The sequence below is a fragment of the Delphinus delphis genome, chromosome 18, assembly GCF_949987515.2.
Source record: "Delphinus delphis chromosome 18, mDelDel1.2, whole genome shotgun sequence".
Lineage (NCBI taxonomy): Eukaryota > Metazoa > Chordata > Mammalia > Artiodactyla > Delphinidae > Delphinus > Delphinus delphis.
In genome coordinates this window covers 53,930,376-53,955,317 of record NC_082700.1, presented here as the reverse complement: position 1 = coordinate 53,955,317, position 24,942 = coordinate 53,930,376, and positions in this window count along the sequence as shown.

Below are 24,942 nucleotides of genomic sequence, written 5' to 3'. Positions count from 1 at the left end.
CAACACTTGTGTGCTTTTCTTCAAGTCAGTAATACCATATGGATCCTTTTCTCGGGGTCATTGCATCTGATAATGCACAATATCTTCAGCTTTAAAGCTGAAGCTATTTTTTTTTAATGTGTAACAACTAAAAAAAAAAAACTTCCTCTGTCAGACCATGATAGGTTTGGATTTATTTTGTAAGAGTTTGAAAACTTTCTCTAGTAAAAGTGTAGGCTCTTGGTAATCAAACTTAAAATATGAAGAAGAAAACTTAAAACCTACAACGGTGAATTTTTAGCATGTTCTACTGACTACCAAATATAATTTTGAAAATGGAGCTTTTGGCAGGAACTTAAAAGCAGCTGGCACAACATCATGCCCCCTGGCAAAGGAGACACATATGGTTTCTAGTCCAAACATAAAGATGGAAAAGCTGTCATTCTATCTTTTGAATTAAATAAATTTCTTATATTTCACTTCAGATAGCCAAATATATGATAGAGTTTGTCTATAAAAGTAGCTTATGCTGGGGACAAATTTTATTACACCAATTAGTTTTAAATTTATACAGATGGCTAACATAAATTACCTGTCTCCAGAGTTTTTTTACCATGAACCATGGGAAATATTTTGGGTTAAGAAAATTATATTATCATTTGTCAGTTGATATTATCAATTAACTTTTCAGTCATACAAGATAATTATTATGAATCCTAATTTTCTATATGGTGTGTGTATACATATATGTATTTGAGTAAGTCATATATCCATTTTAAAAATAGACTACAGAGTAACTGAATGAGTTATACTGGCACATTGAGTTATTTGTTAGTATCTCTGTAATTCTAAATAAATGTTGTCCTACTTAAGAACACCAACCTGAGAAATATGTCAAGGTATTTAATTGCTAAGAGAAGCTGTGTCTGGTAAGTGGTTTTATTACTCTTGTATTGAGTTGCCTAAAGTAACAAAACATCTGTGTATCCCCTTAAGTGTTATGCATTTTGTGAATTAAATTTTACCCTAGAAATTTTTATGTATTCTGTTGTTCTCTGAGTTTCATCTTCTCTTATTCTTTGGTTTTATTGTTGCCGTTGAGGGTTTTTTTCCTTTTATTGACTTATTCTTATTTACTAACTTCAGATTGAAGACTTTTTTTTCTTCTCCTTGATCAAAAAACCCCTCAAAATCCACAAGTTACTCTTCTAATTGAAGAAGACCTCAAATCAAGTTTAAGAAAACTGAAGGAATATTAAAACAGTTTTCACTGAACTGCTTTACTTTAATGAAAGGGTGTTACTTCTTTCATAAAAAGGTGTGTGTCCCTCTTGCCCTTTTTTCTCATGATAGAAATTGCAAGATCTGCAGTGAGTCTTTCCTCACCCCAAACAGAATGTTGTTAGTCATCCAATTGTGAAACCGTGATACAGGTCCAAATGTATAACAATAAATAAATAGCAAACATTTAATGCTTTATGCTGCAACATGAAAGCTTTAAATAGAGTCTCACTGGTGTCTAATATTGGGAGATAACAGATGTGTTGAGTATACAACCTTCTGGCAGGTAGGAATGGTTGATGAAGAGCAATTGAATGAAGATTAAAACATGTTCCTCAGTGAATTCTTTTTTTAAAAAAGTTAAATATCCTGTGTTTTCCTTTTTCTTTCCATCATTACCAGCACAGGTGAATTTTTATATGTTAGCAGCATTTACAGTAATTTAATGTTTCTCAGTTGGGACAGAGATAAGCCATTTAGCCAGTACTTTCACAGGCATATGAGTGTCTTCAAGTTTGGAGACTGCATGGTTAAAACTCTCACTAGTACATAGCTGCTTACTTTATTTCTGTCAGTGTTCTTTTTATTAAGAAAATATGTTGAATTATTCAACATCTAAAATATCAAAAGCAATTTGCTTCATGATTTGAACTATCAGTTGAATTTTTCTAAGTCAGTAAATCACTGAAAATAATTTTGCCACCTAGAATAATTTAGGAGCAGTAAAAATTATCAACAGCAACAAAAAACTTAATTCCTATTGTTGACACTATTTTATAGTCAAAGGGACAATGAAAACTTTATCTTACAAATTCATAGTTTCAAGGAGAAAAATGATTTTTGCTAGGATCAAGTGTGGAAGGATATGCATAGTATTTAACACTGAATTTTAAAAATTTGGCCACTCTCATCTGGATAGTATACCTAATTATTATTTTTTATTACTATGTTTTAACTGGTAATCATAAAATATATTACCTTTTAAGTGGTAATTTTTAAATTACTTATAATATTTCTGCAAAAACCTATTAATACCAGTTGAGCAAAGAATTCCCAAATATAAGTTAACTTAGGAAACTATTTTGGGCTTCATCTAAGAATTCATGAACATTTCCTTAATTGCTGGAAGGATTCTCAATATGATCAAGGTCAAAGTACTTAATAAAGCTTAAAATTCCTTTGCAGTTGACTGTTACAAGCACTTCAATATAGGAGTTAATACATTTGCAATGTTCTAATACTTTTTTAATAAATAAAACTAAAACTTATGTCAGTTATGAAGTGACTGCTTATTGGCAACTAGTATCCTTGGTTAGATAGCTCCAAAACATTTTAAGTAAATAGCTATACTGATGTCTTCCTGCTTTACAAAGTCACTACATCCAAATTAATGTAATATTGGTTATAGCTTTATTTTTATATTATTTAAAAAAATCTTCACAAGAAAGTGCTTTTGCTTCTTTTCACTTTATTCAAAATTCTTATTAATTGATAATTAATGCTTGATACATTCTTAACTCATATCTTGTACTAAAGAGAAAGAACAAAATTTTTTTTCTGGCCAGTGACATTAAGGTTTTATATGAATAAATTATATTGTGTGTCTCATATTTCCAGATACCTAGCCTTTAAATTTCATTATTCAGACATTTTAACAATCACTTTCATTCCCAAGTTGTTTGCCAATTCAGTTTTTACTTTTATTTATTGTAAAAATGCTTTGGAAATTAATATTTTTATGAATATCTTACAAAATATTTTATTTAAAAGGTACGGCATGGCTCATGCCAATTAAACCTCTTTGAACCTAATCATTCTGAGGTTATTCAATATTTCCAGTAACTCAAAGGTAATTGCTTAATGAACTTCCTTATTATCTTCAAAGGCTTAAAAACCAATAAAGCTTTAAAACGTGTAATCTGCTCTGAGCAAGACTGCATCTAATTTTCCTTAAAATTACATTTTTTAATAGTTCAAGGTAGCAAAATACATTTCTTAATGGCAGGCTTCAGTAGGTATTCCAAAGAATCCTAAAAATCTGGACATTTATAACGATCCTTTATTTACGAGTTGCTGACTATATTCTTTGGTTAACATTCCATTAATTGAATCTATGTTTTGTAGTGGTTTTAGAGTTTAGTAATACTACATTGTATGTGTCATTGGTCTCCCTCATAAATATTAAAGCAAATGAACTCTTTATAGTTTGTTAACATAAATAATGTATCTCTGGAGTCTGGAAATGTACTGGAAATTTCTTGCATTTTAACTAAGGCACTTCTAAACTTTAATAGTCAGATACATGATAGAAGGAAAAATTTCTCATTAAATGTCTTAGCCCAATGAATAACTTAACCATTAGTGAACTTAATAAGTTTGGTAAATGAAAAAATAATGTGTCTTTTAATTCATACATTTCTATTTTTATTAAATCAGTTTAAATTTTTATCAGTGTATGCAATTTTAAGACCAGGTTTGGAAATAGGATATAACAGAAGTTAATGGAATCTAGACCACTTCCATTGTATATATATATATGTGATGCAGTAATATATGGCTAATGAACATTCAGAAAGTTTAGTTCTGTGAATTTTCAGAAACTCAGAAGTATTCTTTAATATGAGTAGCAGTCCATTAAATTAACCTTGAAAAGATAACAGGGTGCTAACAGTAGGTGCTCCTTGGCAACATGTACAATGATTCTTCCAATTTGAGTTATATAGACCAAAGGTCATAATGTCAAACAGGTTTTCCTTTATAAATTTCTAGGTGAGAGGTAGTGTTGTGATGTATGTAACCCAATCACTCCTTGGACACAGTGTCCCACTAAAGGAACTTTGAATCCTAGCTCTGTGTGGCCTTCAGTAAACAATGTAAATGTTCCAGATTTATCATCTGGAATATGGGACACATATAATATCTCCTTGAATCTTCTTAGGATTAAATTTAAAAATCTTGTACTTACTATCTAGTACGTTATAAACACTCAATACTTTATAGCTATTTTTACTCTTTATTTCTACTTCTGAGGACTCCTCAACTATAGAGTGAGTGCATCATCAAACATTATCAGGTATTTCCACTGTTAAACTGGGATAGGACTTCCAGGAAGGACAGTTCTACTCCCCATCTCTAAAGATAAATAATCAGTAACCAATGAGAATAAAAAAGGAACATCCAAAGACAGAGGTGTTTCAAAATTCATTCTGAGCATAATAGAATGAATCAGAGTAAAACGAAGACACCTGGAGCCCATGCAGTAATAACTTAATAAAAATAAAATACATATTTACTTCTAATCCCAAGCATGATGATAGGTTTTATTGCCCTCAGACGCTATGTTTAAAATAGTTTTTTGTTTCTTTTTTTTTTTGCTTTCCATGCATTTTATAGCCTGTTTTTTGTTTGTTTGTTTTAAGGATCTTAATGTGACTTAATCCAGCAACAGATGTACTACATATAGTCTACCCTGGGAAAGCTTCTTTACTTCAGGCATACAAACCAGGGAAAGTGACTTCAATTAAGATTCTTCTAAAGTCAAAGTTATATGTATGGTAGGTAAATTGGTGTTTGTTGCTTCATTGTCCTGTGCTGACTGATTTTTTTTTCTTTTTTTAATTAATTTTTATTGGAGTATAGTTGATTTACAATGTTGTGTTGCTTTCTGCTGTACAGCAAAGTGAATCAGTTATTCATATACATATATCCACTCTTTTTTAGATTCTTTTCCCCTATAGGTCATTACAGAGTATTGAGTAGAGTTCCATTTGCTATACAATAGGTCCTTATTAGTTATCTATTTTATATATAGTTGTGTGTATATGTCATACTGAGTGAAGTAAGTCAAAGACAAATATCATATGATATCGATTATATGTGGAATCCAAAAGAAGTGGTATAAATGAACTTATTTATAAAACAGGAATAGAGTCACAGATGTAGAAAAAAACCTTATGGCTGATGGATTTCTAATATCTCTACTATAGGAAGATAATACAAAAAAAGTTGCACTCTTTGTGGTAGCATAACTTTATTCTAGTAGTGAAAATATTCACATTCTGGAACAATATTACTAGATTTACTAGATTAGAAACAAACCATAATTATCAGGCATGAGATATCGATGAGCAAGGTAAGATTATGTACAAAATTTTCAGAAAGAAGAAAGCATAAAATCTAAATACTTGAATTAGCACTTTCCAAAAACTTTTTTCCTTATGCTAACTTTTCAAATCTTCTTTCAAAGCTTCTGCTCCATGTCAACATAGCTACCCTGTATTCATTTGCTCTTCTTTACTTTTCAACCATTTGTACACTTTACTTTTCAACCACAGATTTATCTCTCTCTCTTTCTTATTCTTTCTCTTTCTATATATATATATATACATATATCTGTATATCTCAGATGAAGTTACTTAGGTCTAAGATAGGAAGAGGTTAAGGACTTGAGTTTTTAAAGTTAAGCAATCAATTTTGATTCAGAGAGCGATAAAGTCTTAAAATATTTGAGTTTTTTAAAAAGACATCTTCAATAAATATTGTAACCAGTCACCCTTCTAATTTGCTAATCCAGAAAACCATTATAACCTCCCCTTTAAAGTCATTCTTTTTTTTTCATATTTACTTAATTACCATTTACAAAGCATGTAACATTCTTTATAAGCCTGATTCGCATTAGGAAGAGATGAAGTGGTTATAACTTCACAGTAAAAGTACTGATAATTACAGTATTCAGCCTGGATACATGGGTATTCATGCATAGCTGGTGAATAATTGTGGACAATTCAAGAGTTTGTAGAATTTATAAAGACTTACTAATGCAAAAAAAAAAGTTCAGGAAATACGAAAAGCCCAAGCTATTTCAATGATGCTATCTGCATAATCTTTCAAATTCATATAATTTCTGAATGAGCATCACAACTTTGAGGATGTATGCTGCCTGCTTTGGTTTATCCTCCTTCAGGCAGAGACTGTACGTCAAAGCAAGAGAAGAATTGATAATCATTCACATTCAGTGTGAATGTTCAGTCAGTAAAGTGCTTTAGCAAATGATACATAAGAAAAAAGATTGGATTTTTATATAAAATGAGCAGTGAAATCATTAACGACAGCAATGTTAAACAATTCATGAATATTTATGACTCTTCTCTATGTAGTTTGAGTAATAGTCTTTGAGAGCCCTCATTATTTAAATGCTTTGTGGAGGGTGAGGTTATTTTAAAGTCAGTAATTTTTTCTCAAATATATATAAGCTCTCAGGCTGGAAACTACATAGTTTGTTACAAATATAAAAACTTTTCTGGCAATACTCAAGTCAGTGAAACATCTCTTACATTTCTGGTATATTCCAAGCACTGTTGTAGGTCAGGGTGGGGATGGGAGTAATAGGAAGCCGTATGGAATCTAAAATAAAGGGCAGTATAACTCCTACAGAGAGAAATGTAAATCATGTTGGGGGAAAAAAAAAAAGATGTTCCAACAAAAATTAACCAGGAAAAAAATTAAAAACTCTAAATAAGCAAAGCAATATGTAAAATATGTGAAGTTAAGATTGTATTCATAAAGTATTAAAAACACTTATATTATTTTGGGGTACTATTATTCTAAGAAGACTGTAAACTCTGTTAAAGGATAGGTAAATTGTTGCCTGTAACAATGGAATAAGTACTGCCATAGAAGAGGCAGACCTTGATTTCTTATAATTAAGGTGTTAATTGCCTCTATCTTGACTTTCCATAACCTAGCCAGATATGTCAGGAATTTTTAAATGTCAAACCTTAACTGCCTGATTAAACAAATAGTTAAAAAAAGCAGAATCATGAAATACTGCAACATGAAAATTGGCTCTATATTAATAGAATGGACCACAAAATTATGCTTTCTTTCTTCAAAAGTGAGATAACTAGAGTCTCCAAATGCCTATGATTTAACATTTCTGATATTATAAAAAACACTATGAAATACAATTTCTGTAAATATTTACTTATCTTTCTATCTAACAGAATGTGATGTTTTAAGAAAAGTCTGCATACTGTCTTATTTGAATCTCTGGTAGCTATAACTTTGTAAATTGTGGTGATCTATTACTTTGTCAATTTATTATTGTGTCAACTACATTGTTCAGAATTTTTTTACTACATGGCTTCAGGTTAGTGTTGGCTACAAGACAAATTTCTGTGAGACTTTAAAGGCAGAAATGAAGTAGCAGCTATATATTTATACTCTGAAGATTGAAGGAGGGTGCCAGTTATTTTGGCAGTTTGACATGTTGTCACTAATGTGTTGGGTCATCTTGTTGGCCTGGGGCATCATCTGGACCTGCAGCTTCTCCAGCTCCCACCCCATCTTTGCCTTCATCTTCCATTCTCATGGGCCAGGATAAAGAATGGCATATGCTCCTCTATGAGCTCCCAACTGAATAGGACCTAAGCACTGTGATAAATCCCCTATTCTGTTGCACTTAGGGTGGTTTTGTTTCTCTCTGAATAAAACTTTACTGTTAGAAAAATAGGTATAGTAACAGATTCCAGAGGAAAAGAACCTTAATGGAGGGATCTTTGAATTGGTTACAGGTTATGTAGAAGTGATTCTCTGATCTGATTATTTTTAAAGATGTTGAAGATGCTGTTTCCAGTGATAATATGGCCATTAGTAGTCTATTGCATGAAGCAGTAAAGGAGTTACTTAAATGATCACTATAGACACCTGTATCATATATCTATGGGAGACAACACCTTGAAGGATCAATAAGTTGCTATTATAGAATAGTTTCATGAAAATAAGGAGTTTAATGTTTTGTTTTGATTTTTGATATTTGCTAAGTTCACTGGGTGTCATAGGCAAAATTCTAAGATGGTCCTCAAGATTCCTGCCCCCTGGTCTTTATGCTTTGTATAATCCTCTCCCACTGCATGCATGCAGAAGTTGTGAATGTTATAGGATATCCTTACCGTGAATAGTTTATTAAGCAGTTGGCCTTTAAATAATCAAACAGAGATGATAAGGGGTATGCTTGGCCTAATTTAGTGAGTCCCTAAAACAAAGTGAAACATGAAACAACAGGCAGCTTGCCTGCTGGCCTTGAAGGAGCAGCTTAAATGTTGTGGAGTCATAGTGTGGGGAATTCCAGTAGCTGAGAACAGCCCCTGGTGGATAACCAACCAGAAAGCAGGGAGGTCAGTCCTACAACCACGGGAAAGTTGGTTTTGCCGCAAGTCCAGATAAGCTTTGAATAGGACCCTGAGCCTCAGATGAGAATGCAGACCTAACTGAGACCTTAATTTCAGCCTGGTGAGACCCTGAGCAAAAGTTCCAGTTAATCTATGCCCAGATTCATGATCCAGAGAAATTTTGATATAATAAATATGTGTTGCTGTAAGCCACTAATTTCGTAGCAACTTGTTGGGAAACAATAGAAAATTAATAGAGATTCTATTACCTAGAAGTGGGGTGTTGCTGTAACAAATACCTAAAAATGTGAGAGTGACTTTGGAATCAGGCACTGGGCAGAGGCTAGAAGAAGTTTGAGGAGTGTGAAATAGAAAGCCTGGAGTTCCTAGAACAGACTGCTAGTAGAAATATGGACTTGCAGGATGCTGCTGGGGGTGACTCAAAGGAAGTAAGGAAGATGTAAGCTGAAGGATGAAGCATCCCTGTTATGTAGGGGCAAAAAGTCAACGTTTAGAAAGGAATAGGACACTAAACATTATGATGGGCATATACTTTCAGATTGCGATTAGCTAAGGACCTTGAATTCATAAAATTTTGCTAAGCCTCCTTTGCCAGTAGAAGCACTATTTTCTTCTTGTCTGAAGAGGTAGTCTACTTTTGTCTGAAACAACTTTAGTCACCTCCCCTGTGGTACTATTTTTCCAAGGGATTTCTGATTCTCCTCAAAGCCTAAATCCCCAAACTCATTCTTCTAGATCTATAACTAAAATTTCAAGAAGGCCAGAGAATAAGGTACAAAGTATGACTCATGAGAAGGTCTAATGCACACAAAAGGATTACCAAGATTTTTCAAATTTCTATAGCTAGAAACTTGAGAAACATGTACTGGGATTAATTCTAAAGGTGTTAGATCAGATTTAAGAAATACAGTGTTAGATCAGATTGAATTTATACTCCTTAAAAAGATATTCGACATTCAATATTCACATCAACATTCAATAGATAAAAGCATTCAATGGCTTAGCTCAACAGACTGACAGTGCCTCTAATATTTTGCTTGGCTGATTGATTTGGACCCAAATGTGCACACACTAAATGAGAGGGAAATGCCAGAACTTTTTAGTATGCTTTAGATTAAGGTGTCAAAGCTGAAGGAGATTGGAATCCTTAAATGGATTTATCACATATAACTTTCTGTGTCCCACAGAGGTTATAAAAGATAGTCCTTTTCAAGTCTAGAAAATGCATTCATGAGTGGAGCCTTTTCATGCTTGAATAGTTCTGTCATGGCTATTTTTTTTTTTGTTTGTTTTTTTTTTTTTTTTGGTACGCGGGCCTCTCACTGTTATGGCCTCTCCCGTTGCGGAGCACAGGCTCTGGATGCGCAGGCTCAACGGCCATGGCTCACGGGCCCAGCCGCTCTGCGGCATGTGGGATCATCCCAGACCGGGACATGAACCCGTGACCCCTGCATCGGCAGGCAGACTCCCAACCACTGCGCCACCAGGGAAGCCCTGTCATGGCTAATTTTTAAAGCCAGAAATGGTAGTGGAAACTGATGCCACTGAACTGAGTTTCCAAATGTAATGAAGATAATCAGATCTGATTGTAACTCTTAATTTTCAAAGGCAGTGTATATATTTTTACCATGATGGGTTGACAGAACCAACACAGAAATCAGGTTAGACCTAACCTGCAGAAATTTTTGGCAGTGGCTAGTTGAACATTGTATTTCTAAACTGAAATATATGTATAGCCTACTAAACTTGTATAAGTAACTAAACTCTAAGTTTGGTTAACAAAACTATTTCAATCACCATAATAGAAAATCACAACCTGTAAATGAATTTTCAGACTTTAGTGAGTTTACAGAACTCTAGTCTCTTGATTAAAGTGGAGGCCAGGTCCCCTTAAGGAAGGATCCTTCCATAAACCCCAAAAATGAATACCTAAAATTTCTCTCTGTCTTTGCTCAAGTACCCTGTGGCCATTTACAGGGTTGACTATGCATTGGCAAAGAGGAAATAATCAAACTTTTAAGGGATAACTGGACTGTGTCTCCAAAATTACCTTAATCCTGGAGACCTGAAACGCCTTTGTGGTCCACTAGCTGGATTTGAGGCTTATGAAGATCAAGTGAGCAATGGAGTTTTGGTTTGTTCTCATTTCACAAGGGGCCTAGTGAATCCCTGAACACAACCTGTGGTTATTTCCCATAATTTGGAGTAGTCAAACGTAGCAGCTGGCAGAATTTGCACATTGATTAACTGGGCTCTTTTAATAAGAAAGGTCAAGTGAAAGCCACTAGAACTGGTTCTATCTAGCAAAAGAATAATTCAAGGTCAATCATGAGGGCATTGCAGAAATAAGTGACAATCTAAAAGACTTGAAAAGTGCAAGAATGTTGATTCACGCTACATTCTCATTCAAGTTGCCTGTTTGGGTCATACACAATCCAGATGGATCTTGGAGAATAATAATGGATTATCATCATCTCAATCATATATTGACTCCGATTGCAGCTGCTGCTACAGATGAAGTTTCCTAGCTGGAATAAATTAACATATCCCTCAGCCAGCACCTGGTCTGCAGCTATTGATCTGGAAAATGCTTTTCTCTATATTTGGTTGTAAAGAACATCAAAAGCATTTTTCTTTCAGCTGAATGTACCAGTAATATATCTTCACTGCCTTACCTCATAACTATATAACTCTCTAATCCTACACCATAGTCTACTCTGGAGCAACCTTGATCACCTCTCCATTCCACCAGAGTGGTCTGTTATATTGATTTGTTACATCGAGGATGTGCTAATTGGACCTGATTATTAGGAAGTAGCAACTATTTTAGACATCTAGTGAAAAGATATACATGGCAAAAGATGGAAAATAAATCCCCTCAAAATTCATTGGTCTGGAGAATACTGAAAGGTCACTTACAAGTTGAAAGACAACTTGCTTCCTTGAGCCTCTCCAACCACCGAGAAAGAGACACAATACTGAGAGGACCTCTTTGGAATTTGGAAGTGCTATTTGTGGACTGATTAACCCCTCAAAACTAACATTTTTGAGTAGGTCCCATAATAGGAAAATGCCTTGCAACAGGTCCAGGATGTAATACATGGACCATATAACCTGGCAGATTAGATGGTGTTTAAATAATCACGGCCAAATGGTATTACATTGCCTTCTCTCTCTCAACTCACATGTATGGACTTTTGGGCAATTTCATATGAGTAGCAGCTGATGACAAAAATTTGGGGTTCAGTTTTAGGTGTTTTTTCTAATAATATACTGGCACTATTTGAAAGTACACAGAGGCAGCACTATATAGGGGTTACTCTGGGGTCACCATAAAGGAAAATGACACTAGATGTTTGTTACCTTTATAAAGGAATATCTAAAACTTCAAATGGTATACCTGGTTGTTGATTTTCTGTACAAAGAGAGATGACCAGAGGCATAGATCTTCATTGATCATGAGCAGTGGTTAATTTGGCTTAATGGCCATGTATTTGGAAGGAACAAAAGGGAGAAATTGATACAAGCGAGCCTGGATAAGAGGTGCATGGAAAAAAATTTCTGAAGGGGCATTGGATGTGAAGATATGTTTGCCCCATGTGAAAGCTCACCAAAGTGCAAGGAAAATAGCAACAATCAAGTGAACAAGTCGAGCCATTCTAAGGATATCAGTAAACTCGTCTCTCTAGCTATACCATTCCTTGCCCATTGGGCTCATGAGCTAAGTGTTCATAAAAGCAGTGATGACAATGCAGGGGATTAACAACCTTGACTGACTCAACAAGGATGTTGTGGGTATAGGTACAAATACTCTACCACCTGCCCAAAGCAGAGACAACGCTAAGCCCCCCAAGTGGCACTGTAATCTGGGTTTACCAGTCAATTACTTGGTAAATTAAATGCTTAATTAAATAAGATGTCTCTAATCATGGAAAGGGTAGCATTTTATTCTCACTGGAATACAGCTTATACCACATGTGAGTTTGTTTTTCTTTTGCAGAATGCTTCTGCCAAAACCACCATTCACAAACTTACAAAATGCCTTATTTACCATCATAGTATTCCATGCCTCATTGCTTCTGACCAAGAAACTCATTCAGAGTAAGTGAAGTATAAGAAAGGACTCATGTTCATCAAATTATTGGCCTTTCCATGTACCCCATTACCTGAAACTGCTGTCTTGAATGAAGTATGACCTTTAGACGATTCACAGATGCCATGTATTGGGCAATAACAACTCTACAAAAAAAGAGAATAATGTTTTTTATTTTAAAAATTTAGAAATAAAAACACCTAGATTAAGAATTTTCTGGGAATTCCCTGGCGGCCCAGTGGTCAGGACTCTGTGCTTTCACTGCTGAGGGTGCTGGTTTGATCCCTGGTTGGGGAACTAAGATCCCGTAAGCCGTGTCAAAAGCTTAAAAATGAAGGTGTGATTAAAAAAGAGAATTTTCTATAAGCCACACAGTTAACTATAAGATGGTATATTAGTTAGGGATCTCCAGAGAAACAGAAACATTATAAACATTAATATACATACACACACACACACACACACACACACACACATATATAAGAGATTTATTACAAGGAATTGGTTTGTGTGATTATGGAGATTGAGAAGTTCCACAATTTGCTGTCTGCAAGTTGGAAACCCAGGAAAGCTGGAGTTTTAATTTAAGTCCAAAACAGAAGGACTGAGGACCAGAAGAACCAAAGGTGCAAGTTCCAGGCTGAGTCTGAAGGCCTGAGAACAAAGGGCACTGAGGGTGTAAGTCCCAGTCCAAAGTCAAAGGAAGACTGATGTTCTAACTCATTCAGTCAGGCAGAGACAGTGAATTCCCCCTTCCTCCACCTTTTTGTTTTATTCAGGCCTTGGATGGATTGGATGATGCCCACCCATATTAAGGAAGGCAGTCTCTTTACACAGTCTACCAATTAAATGCTAATCACCAGAAACATCCCGACAGACACACCTAGAAATAGGGTTTAATCAACTATCTGGGCACCTCATTAGCTGGCCAAGTTGACCCATAAAATTAACCATCACAGATAGGTAAAGAACTCAGTAATATTGGTATCCAAAGCACATTCTGTTTTCCATCTACTATACCCCTTCTCTTATAACCAGGATTATAATTACATTATTTACTAGGTATCTGTGCACTTCTATAAGAAAACTTATGGGACTTCTTGTTAATTACACCCTCTTTCCAACTTCTTGTTAATTACATCCTCTTTCCAAGTCTATTATTCTTTTTTCCCTTTCCACTGGAACAGAATTTAAAACACTTATGAGAACATCTGTTTTAAACAAGGATTCATTTCAGCATTTTCTCCTTATCCTCCTGGGAACCTTACAAAACCAAAAGAATATTCTTTTAATTTTGAAGAATTCAAAAGTTCCATTTTTAGAGAATTTTGGAGATAAATATAATCCCCAAACTCAAAAATACATATCAAGACTGCCAAAAGCAGCTGAGGCTGAGCAGAAGTTATCTGAATAAAAGTGAAGACAAGAAGCAAGTGAATGATGAGAGAGCTGTCCCTGACATCACTCAAAAAACTACAGGCCAAAAAAATCTATAGCTGAAATGCTCATTTTGAAGTCAAAAGCACAAGGGAGAAAGTAACCAGTTTGATTCAAAGAAGCAAAGGACATATAGCGACATAAAGAATTATAAAGATGGGCCATATTTTCAGGAACCAGCCTGTCTCTGTAGCAGCAGACAGTTTCCTAATCTTTAGGTGAACACAGTTGCCTAGCTAAAGATGAGCCTTCCTTTAGTCTCACTGCATGGCCACATGAAAACGTGGTGACTAATAAGATGTAAGCTGAACTTCCTGAACACTTTCAAAGATGACTCAAAGGTTCCATTTGCTCCCACCCTCTCTCCCTAACCCCTGCTTGCAATTCAGATGTTATGCCAGAGTGGTAGAGCAGATAGGAAGAGCTTCAGAAGAGATAAATAAGCTTCTGTCTTGTTTAAGCCAGTATTATTTTGGATTTTCTTTGAATGGCAGCTAAAACTAATCAAAATAATTCTTCACAAATACACATGGGTTCAAATTGATGGCATTTCCAAGATGACATTAAAAAGTAACAATTCTAACCATTTATTGCTTAAACAGGAAAAGTTTTTTTTTTACTTATTTAATTTTTATGTATTTATTTATTTTTTGCGGTACGCGGGCCTCTCACTGTTGCAGCCTCTCCCGTTGCGGAGCACAGGCTCCGGACGCACAGGCTCAGCGGCCATGGCTCACAGGCCCAGCCGCTCTGCGGCATGTGGGATCCTCCCCGACCGGGGCACAAACCCGCGTCCCCTGTATCGGCAGGCGGACTCTCAACCACTGCGCCACCAGGGAAGCCCAGGAAAAGTTTTTTAAAAAGAATAACACCAAAATTGTATCTGTTAAAGGGTTGTCATTGTCTCATACAGTCCCACCCTCTTCTTGAAATTGCAACACAACCTCTAGATTTCACAAAAAGAGAAATCCAAAATGTGGTATCTTCATAAAGAAATGGCACACAGATCTATGTGTTTTACCCAATGGCTTCAATAATTTCTTTGTCTGGGTCAGTATTGGAATGCTGTCTGAGATAATGACTATAGGTCATCTCTCCATTTGTAAGTTCAATCAAATGAAACACTTGTTTTTTGAATAACTAACAAAGAAGAAATTAACAGTGAAATCCAGTATTTGCTGGATATGAGGGTTGTTGACAACTAAGAATAAATAGAGTAAATAATTAAAGTGAAGTAGGCTTATATAACAGAATGTTGTGCATACCTGCATAACTCTTAAAACATATTGTTGAGCAACAAAAGTTAAGAATACAAGGAAACTTATAGAAAAATGTCACTTGTGTAAATTGTAAACAGATACATTCATGAAACAATATCGTACAATTTCACATAACCATACACAAACACGTCTGTTGCATGCATTAAAGTCGAATCCTCTGGTATGGTGTGCCTGAGGAAGACAGTGGTGGGGAAGGGCTAAGGAAGAAGGCTAAAAGGAGAGAGACCTTGTTTAGGTTTTTAGTTTCCATCTGCTATGAGCCAAAAAGTATGTTAATTTTTACTTTGAATTATAGAATTAGAAAAAAAAATATATATATATAAAGGTGTTTTTATTTGTTATCTTGTAGAGACATCTGTTCAGTATCATCTAGGACTGAGAAACAGGGTCATTTTCTCTGGTTACAATGTTGAGTTTATTTATCTATGCATTTTAAAAGGCAGATTCCCACTCTGTGTGTGTATGTGTGTGTGTGTGTGTGCCCCTTTGCATAAAAGAGAACACACTAAAGGTTTTAAACAACATCTAAGCCTTAGTTTCAGAGACATCTATTAAAATTTCTTTACATTGCTGGAATATTTTTCCTTTTCTATGATCTCAAATCATTCTTAAATTCTAGTTTTTGTTCCAAATTATATATCATATTTTAATCCCTCATCCTCAAATATGGATCATGCCCCTCTCCTATGTAGTATAGCTCCCTGCGACTATCACTATTATTAACATTATCATAACCAGACTCTAATTTTCTTTCCTCAGGAAAACTTAAGTAGTCTTAGAGAAGCAAGAAAATTCTTTCAGTGGTCCCTAATAAAGTTATCTGAAGAATACAAAAAGGTGAGTCCACCGTCTTCCTTAAATGGTTTGAATAGTAGAGGAAGCAAGCCACAAATTTAATGTAAAATACATGTTTGATTAGGTCTTTGATCACACTCTCAAATGTCATTTCCCTAAACTCTTTCCTTTGACCTTTGGTAAGGAGAGTATATGTAATATTTCACTAACAATATCAAATAGATATACTTCAGCAATAATTAAATACAGAGAAGGTATAAATATGCTTTAACTCTTCCTCAGATTTAATTTTATAGAATGGATAACTAGCTCATACAATCACTAGCACACTTATTCTTTATCTCCAAAGCATTTTAAATAATTTTACAGTGTGGGTACAGGACAAACATTAGTCATTTGACAGGAAAATAATTATCGTGGTTGTATAACTTCTTACATTATTTCAGAATGTAATTTCATTACATTCTGATGTAGCAAAATGACTCATTAAAATTTCAATTTGTAATTGTTTTCCATATTTATTAGACATTTTCCTCATGTCTTTGAATCCAAAGGAAGAACCAGGCCTTTTAAATAAATCCTTGCCTAAAAAGTTTTTTGAAGACAGGTAGAGGAAGCTACTGGAAACAAGCCTCATTTATGTGGTAGTGTGAAAGCCCACGCTTATTTATGAGACTTCGCTAAGTGTCCCATTGGGGAAGTGCCTTTTATTTTGAAAATCATTTCACTGTTAATAAATTCACTCAGAACAACTCATTATGCTTGCCAAGTTGCACAGTATCACAAGACATGTTCCTGTTAAGTATTTACAAAGTTTTTAGCAAAGTGTACTGCATGGAATGGTTTCAAGAACCTATGAATATTTTTGAGGTTTTAGTTCAGTTCAGTTTTAATTTTAATGTGGTTTTTAAAAAATCTCAAGCTTTGATTCAGCCAATTAGCAGTGATTCTGAGGGGTAGCTGAATTGAATGCCAGTTTGTATGTATTCATATTTCAGATACTGAACATCGTTTCATGGTTTTTCAATGTACACAAACTGTACATTAGATTGATTCAGTTATATTTCCAAATTAGGATTCAAAATGTGCTGAAATTGAGAAAATGTCATGATTTATAAAGCATTGACATTCAACCTTCATAAACATTTTAAAATCAAAACTCACAAGAGATGCCTTTCCAAAAGACATAATAAGTCCAAAGTCTAGAAAAAAATCAGAGTATACTGTACTTTGTTCACAGTGGAATTGGTGAGGTAAAACTTCTGCAGGCAAATAGAGAAGAAATTACAATTAAACTAAACTGTAAGTCTGAGCTGACCAACTACAATTCAGGAGGAAGACTCAGAAGCTTTTAAAGCCATTATGTTCTATATAAGTAGTAAATCTTACGAATACTATACTTCAAAAATGTAATATTTGGTAAACAAGTAAATTTTATAATATAATGACCTAGCTACTTGGTAAATTGTCTTTCAGCCATTTAAATTTTATTACAGATTTTCACCAGATTTTTGGCCACCCACCATTTTGGTATTCCCTCTGAGTAGGTGGTATATCCTAGGAGGGAATATACCTTCTTGTTACCGAAGGAGGCTGGACACTGGGACGTTTTCTGTTCTCTCAAGAAGAGCCCAAAAGCTGCAAAGTCATCTTTGGCTTTCAAGGGAGCAATATCATGGGTAGAGAGAAATAGAAGACTTCTCTGAAGCATTGGCAGGTTGTAAAAACCCCAGGATCTCCATAGGAATGTGAAAAAGTGTTATGACAAAAAAGAAAGAGTGAGAGAGGAGAGAGAGAGAGAGACAGAGAGAGGAGGGAAGGAAGGAAGGAAGGAAGGAAGGAAGGGAGGAAGGGAGGAAGGGAGGAAGGGGGGGAAAACTGATGACTGAAACCAGATTAATAGGGATTTGAAATTAGCTTTACATTTTTTCAAACTCTGTAGACCAAAATGTCATTTCTTCCACTTGCTGGTTTGTATATTTTACAACTTGTTTTCACAGATAATAGGAACATAAAATGGCAGGAATTCTAAATGATAGCCCACCAATACTTGGTTAAAGTAGTCTAAATAAAAGGAGACCCTCAATAGAAAGAAATATTTCACCTTATTACTCACAACTATAGTTTGGTTAGTTTGAGTTTAATTTTATAAGAATATTTCTAATTTATCTCACTATGTATTATGATGGGAGGTAAAAATTCTGATATTTATAGGCTAAAAGTTCTTTAATAAGACTGTAAACATTATCATCTATTAAAGATTATGAAAGGCTTGCTTGTTTTAATATTTTAATTTCTAGAGTTAATAACCTTTAACTGTGGGAACATGGTAAGGCAGTTTAATGGATAATGATTAGCAGTAATTAGTAGCTTTGTTGAATATAACAACCTTGGAGGGTAGATACTGAGAGTAGATGACAGGGGAGGGAGACAAACAATAAAAGGACCAAGGCCTGGTCATGAGGTATGATTATAACACTTGTCATATAGTAGTTCCTTCATACTTCAATGATGCCTTGAACCCCCTATGAATGTTTTGACCTAAACCAAGCTGTAAGTATTGGCAGAGTTCCAGCACAATCTTCTGGTCAAGAAGATTTGCTAGCATTCTATTTATTTTCAAGTATATCTATTCTAAGGGATACTGTACAGACCTTTGGGATCAGGAGTGTAAAAGCTGGAGAAACAGGCATTGTTTCCATTTTTTCTTTGTTCACAGCAATAAATTTCCTGAGACTGACTGTTGAATGCTGTTCGGCCATAATCGTGGTGAACAGCTTTTCCATCACCTTAAATTTCTGATCAACTCAGAGTCTGTCTAGAGAAAATATATACCTAGCACATAGAGGATACCATATACCATCTCTCTAACTTTTCTGATATCAGCTAAAGATTAAACTCCATGAAAACAGGGCCACAGCCATTTTTCTTGATGTTATGTCTCATTTTCTTACCTGCTTTCTGACAAGGAGCTCAGAAGGTGCTCAATATTTATTAAGATTAGTTCAACCAACAAATGTATACTTACCACCTACTATGGGTGAGGATTTCTTACAGTCTTACTGAGTATTTTGACGTGATTTTGTATTTTTGCCTTCATGATAGGTAAGCAATGGAATTTCAATGTTCTGGACCTCCAGTAACAAGTGTTTCTTTACTAGATGCAGTGTCTTTACTAGATGGTACCTCTGTTTATCTTGGGGAAGAGAGGGCTGTTTCTTCTGCTTGAGAATAGTTGTTTCCTTATGACCTATGAATTCCTTCTATTTTTCACCATCAAGATTCCAAGGGGTGCCTCTTTTGTTCCAGCTCACCGCCATCTCCCTAGAATGGGCACCTTCCTAAGACTGTCATCTCTGTTTCCACACAGTTTTTCCATTTCCTTTCAGTTGCCTGGAGGTTAGTGCTATAATCCAAAAAACTTCAGTTCTGTTCCAGTATTTCCCTGTTTAGGAGGGGATGTTGAGATGATTAGCAAAGTCAGCATAAAATTTTGGAAAAGTAACATGGCAATAATGCATAGTAAACAGAAAGAGTATTATCAAAATATTAATAAAATTTGTTGCTAAATTTTTTAAAGGAAAGGGTTAAAAAGAAATTTTCAAATGCATTTGCTAGTCTCACATAACCATGGATAACTAAAAAGTAGCAATGAGTATTTATTTATAGCCTTAATGAATGTAGAAATACCTTAAATACACATATATATTACTACAAGTTTCACGTCTGTATGAGAAATTACCCATAAGTTTGTGGTCTCTACAGGATGCTGCTAAGATGGTTAGTTAGTGTTACAAGTTAAGAGGAGAAACTTAAAACATGGTAAAATGGTACAAGGAATAGCTAGCGTCATAATATATAATTTCTAGCAATGAGAAATAAAAACACAAATTCCTAAAGACTAGTAAGGCTGCACATGAAATATTGCATTTAATTTGAAATATTTAATTATCTGTTAAGTATAAGAAACTGAAGACAGTTTAGAAATAATTCCAACAAAGATAATGAATAAATAATATAAAAAGAAGGTAAATTCATTTCAAATATAAAATTTGACTAGTGACTTTTCAAAGTAATAACTTAAAATTGTGTCTTAATTTCCAAATAAAAATTAACACTGAAACTCTGAATAACTAAAGATTACATTTATGGGATGAGGGGTAATTAAATAAATTAAATGAAAATAATTAATGAAATATTGAGGGATATGTAAGAAAAAGCCTAAACATATAAAATGGTCTTCATTAGCATTTTTGTTTAAAAATATTTATATTTGTGACAGTGTATTTGTGAATATTGCACAGAAAAATATTGTTTAGGAGATACTTCCTCAGATGTAAACTAAATGGCCAATTATTAGATAGAATATGATAAGCAACTTCAATTAATTGCAACAGTGTAACTGAGGATTCTTCTCAACTTTATAAGCTCCAACAATACCAACATTCCTCCCTGTGACATTTAGAAAACATCATGAACATAAGGGACTGTGGAAGGGTAAACAAAGAAATATAACACTTGATGGACTTTTTGAGGCCATATATAAGTCTATAATAATAAATTTTGTTAATAATAGAAATACTTGAATGAGAAAATATTCAAGTCATAGGCACAAATCAATGTATTTCAAGTAAGTTTTGACACTTGCAATTTTTTCAGTAAGTTTGATTAGAAACAGTGTTAACTATTAAAATGCTCTCCCATGAATATTTGTTTTAAAAACAGTATCTTCATTTGACAGATGAGGCAATTACGTGTTTCTCATGTAAGGTTTATCAATTTTACCTATTTAACAAGACTAAAAAAAAAGGGCTTTTTCATTTTATACTTAATATTATTTAAAATACTCAATTTATAATAATAAAATAATCCATTTTATAATCCAGAATGAGTTTATGCACATTGAAATTAAGTTTTTTAAATGTTGCAAATTTTATTTAGACTATGAAAGCAAAAGATAACATAGATCAAAGTAACTTTTATCAAAATATGGTTTGCTGAGACAGCTTTTCTACATCATTTGTTGTCAGCCAAGGCAATTTGTATCCCTTGCAGGGTTCAATTGGCAGGATCTGGAGACATTTTTAGTTGTCACAAATTGGGGAGGTAAACTGGGTAAACTGTTTTAATCTAGTGTGTGGAGACCAGAGACACTACTAATCATCCTACAATGCATGAACAGACCCCTTCAACAAAGAGTTATCCAGCCCAAAATGTCAATAGGCCTAGAACTGGGAAACACTGCTTCTAAGCAGTTTTGAGATTACTGGTTATTTAGAAAATGTAAATTAGGAAATCGGCTGCTTTATTTTCTTTCCAAGCAGTAAAAAATCCAGGTGTGATAACCAAAACTTCCCTGAATAGATTTTGTCTTCTTTGCCTCTTTAATCATCAATCATATTTTAGCACTTGTTGAACACATAACATTTAAAAATTAAGTAAAACTTAAAAGGTCATATTCATAGAACATAATTTAAATTGAATCCAACTTTTAAAAATTTGTCTTGTTCCCAATATGCAGAATTACACACTCAGATACACAGATTAAGAAAAGAATACTATATAACATTTGTATCACCCCTTAAAATTTGCTGTTATTCCAAGTGGCCTCCTCATGAATCCTGAATCCAATAGGTTGGTTGTGTCTAACAATAATTTCTCCTCTTGAGCTTCAGAAATGTTCAAAATGTTTGTCAGTTTTCAGAGACATTCTTAGAATACTGCACATCCTGGAGTAAATATGCAGTCAATTCTATTGATTAGGCCATAAACAGCATGAGAAAATTAATGAGTGCCTAGTTCACCAGTATATCCAAATACCTCACATAATATTCAACACATATACAGTCTTAATAAATATTTATTAAATAAATGAATGAATGAAAGAAATGAAAACCTTCTTTATTCGTTTTCATGTCTGTATAGTATCTCTGCTTTTCTTAGAGAAGCCAGAAGATATAAAAGCCTTATATTTTGTATATTTTGGGAAGCAAGTATTATTTTAGGTATAACATAGTTGAATTAATTGACCAAATGTATCAAAATGACTTTAATTCTTGTGTCACACAATGTAAAAATATAGTAACAAGATTAATGAGCTGGAAAGTAGATTTATGGTGGAACAGCCTGTGATGATAGTGAGAGGTGGAAGGAAAACCTGTTAAAGTCTTGTGATGTAAGCTGCTGAAATGAAGTTCTTTGAACATTTCTTTTACCTTTGAAAAAACATTTAAATTTCTCAAAGTCCATTTGTGCCTAGTTGGTGGGGGAGGAGACAGTTTTTTAATTTTGCATTTGTTAACTGAATGGAAATAGGTTCAAACGGGATTTAAAAGAACTATAAATCAAAGAGCTTTTGTTTTCATTTCTGTAATATCTTGTAATCTTAACCATATTACTGTAGTAAGCAATATTGCATATTTAATTTTACTTAGAAATGAGATCAAGAGAACATACAAAAAACAAATTTAGCATCTAAGTAAATATAAGAAATAATTCAGTCAATAATAGAAACAAAAATATAAATTTCATTTTACTTTGAAATGCCATTTTCATGTTCTCTCAGCAATTTGGAGTTATAATAAGGAAATACTGAAAATACGTAGACAGGGAATTTATTCTTGTTTCAATTAGTTACAGGACTGATGACCTTGGATTTAGATATGAATTTATTGCTTAATAGTATGCTGAAATACTTAATAGTATGCTGAAATAGTATGATGTTTTCTCCTTCATATTACACTATGTTTATGCAAAACAAACATTTAATTTATGTGAGTGACCTTTGAAAACCACAGATATAAAATTTTCAATGTCTATTTCTCTGTTGTATATAAGAATGTAAAGATTCATTTTCAGTACACTCTCAGAAGAATGTACCACAAGTTTGTTGAAATTTCCTTTACATTATATGGTTCTATAATTCCACATTCTTTTTCATTAACAGTGGTAAATTAGGACAGAAGAACTGTACTCTGTGCAACATCTACTTTATAAATGTAATTTTCAACCAGCCTAACTGCACAATAGTTATTTCATATCATGCAGTAAGACTTTGAAATTATCCGTTATCCATTTAACATTATAGTATATTTCCTTCCTGACTTACATTAAGTATAGGATGAAAATTATTTTATCAGATGGTACGTTTTGGAAACAAAAAACCCAGAGATAGATTAATATCTCTGTGCAAGGAATAAATACTCAGAAATTTAAGAATAGTAGATAGCTAAGAATCAAGGCATAAATAGATTGTTAAGTGGAAGCTGGAGTAGAGATTTATTACTGTAAATGGTTTTCCTAATCACATGCAATAAAGTTTAAAGTGTGACTGTCCCAGCCTTCTGTTCAGTCTATCCTTACCTACCCACAAGAAGATAAAATATCTATAAGCATCTAGGAAGCCAAAATGTCCCTACCCACAATTATAAATTATTTTGTATGTTAAAATATGTATTGACTCATGATAAAGTCCTCGCCTTCATCAAGTTGCTAGGTTCATCAAGTGGAAGAATAAAAAAGCAAATGTACTAGCTAGCTCCTTTTGGGTTGAAACCAGTTTCTATCCCCAATTCCCTATAAGAAAAACTAGTAAACAGTTTTACTGAAATTTGTTTTTGTTTGTTTGTTTTCTAATTTTCATCTGATTTGTCACAATGAAGGTAGAGTTGGCAGTGGTTTGAGTTGGGGGTAATGATGTACACATGAAAATAACATAATATTATATGTTAATTATTCTTCCAAAAAATACACGTAGTTTTCACTTACCAAGTCAGGTGCTGGAAAATATTTTAAAGATTGAATTTTTCTCCGGATTATGAATGTCACTGAAACCTGAGAAATGTTTTAGTTTTTCAATTCCATTCTTTAAAAGAACAAGTCCCTTTCTGATCTGAAATGTCTGACATTCCTTGTTTTTCAGTGAATAATTCAGTGTACTCATTAAAATGCAATTCAGATCCCATCATTTCTCTGCTCAAGCTTTCCAATGCTTTCCATCTCCATCCACAGATATTCCAATGTCTTTTATATAGAATATAAGATCTGTAGTGTCTCACAATTTCTCCGACCTCATTTCACATTGCTCTGCCCCTTTCTCAATGGGCTGCAAATAAACGCGGTCAAAGTCCTGTTGGGGTTTTCACTTGTTCGTCTTGTCTGGAACACTCTCCTTCCAAATATCCCCATGGATACTGTAAAGGAATACTTGAAAATGTGAATGACTATATGTACTATACGTATGACAAGTTAATATGCATTTTATTTTTCAAATATATTTCGGACTTAGGGAAGGCTTCTTTTAGAAAACTATTTTAATTACAAGTGATTCATCGAAAGGTTTATCACCTTTTCTAAAAGAAAGTAAACATTTTAAACATCTTATATAACTTGATATCTTAGAAAGATACCCATTAGCATGTATTTTGAATAAATGCTCAAAAATGTGTAGAGGTAATTTAAAAGAATGTTTTAACAATTCTAAGGAACTGTGGTTACATTTCCTACAGTCAGACAATGTATAACTTTTGGGAGGGAGACGCAAGAGGGAGGGGATATGGGGATATATGTATACATATAGCTGATTCACTTTGTTATACAGCAGAAACTAACACAACATTGAAAAGCAATTATACTCCAATAAAGATGTCAAAAAATAAAACAAAAATCTAAAGGAAAATTCCAAGGTAAGCATCAACAGTATTTACTGATTTTTAGAAGAGTTGTTCTTTGAAATTACCCCAGGATACCGCTTATTTCATTGACTACTTCTCAGGCAAGTCATATTTACCATACTTTAAAATGCATGTTACTTCCAACCTACTAAGCTAATGTAAAAAGGCAACATTTTTCTTAGAGGAAAAAAGTTATATTTTCCTGCAATTACATC